This window comes from Tupaia chinensis, unplaced genomic scaffold (assembly GCF_000334495.1).
Source record: "Tupaia chinensis unplaced genomic scaffold, TupChi_1.0 Scaffold000330_1, whole genome shotgun sequence".
Lineage (NCBI taxonomy): Eukaryota > Metazoa > Chordata > Mammalia > Scandentia > Tupaiidae > Tupaia > Tupaia belangeri.
Window position 1 is genome coordinate 1,383,323 of NW_006159824.1, and position 297 is coordinate 1,383,619.

Sequence of the window (297 nt, forward strand, 5' to 3'; positions counted from 1 at the left end):
CCCCCACTCCCCGGGGGAGGGGAGCGGCCTAGTGCGCCTGCGCCAGTCCGTGGCTTGCTGGGAACCGAAGTTCTAGAGGCTCTTACAGTCCCCTCGGCGCTGCGTCTGGACGAACTACATACCCCTTGGTGCCCTGCGCGTCGACGCCGGCGGGAGGGGGGGAGGAGAAAGGAGGGAGGGAGGCGAGAGGAGGAGGGAGCAGGCGGCCGGCGGCGCGGGGGGGAGGGGGCCCGGTCCGGGAGTGCGGGAGGCAGTGGTAGAGGGAGGTGGCGGCAGCGGCTAGCGGACTGGAGACTT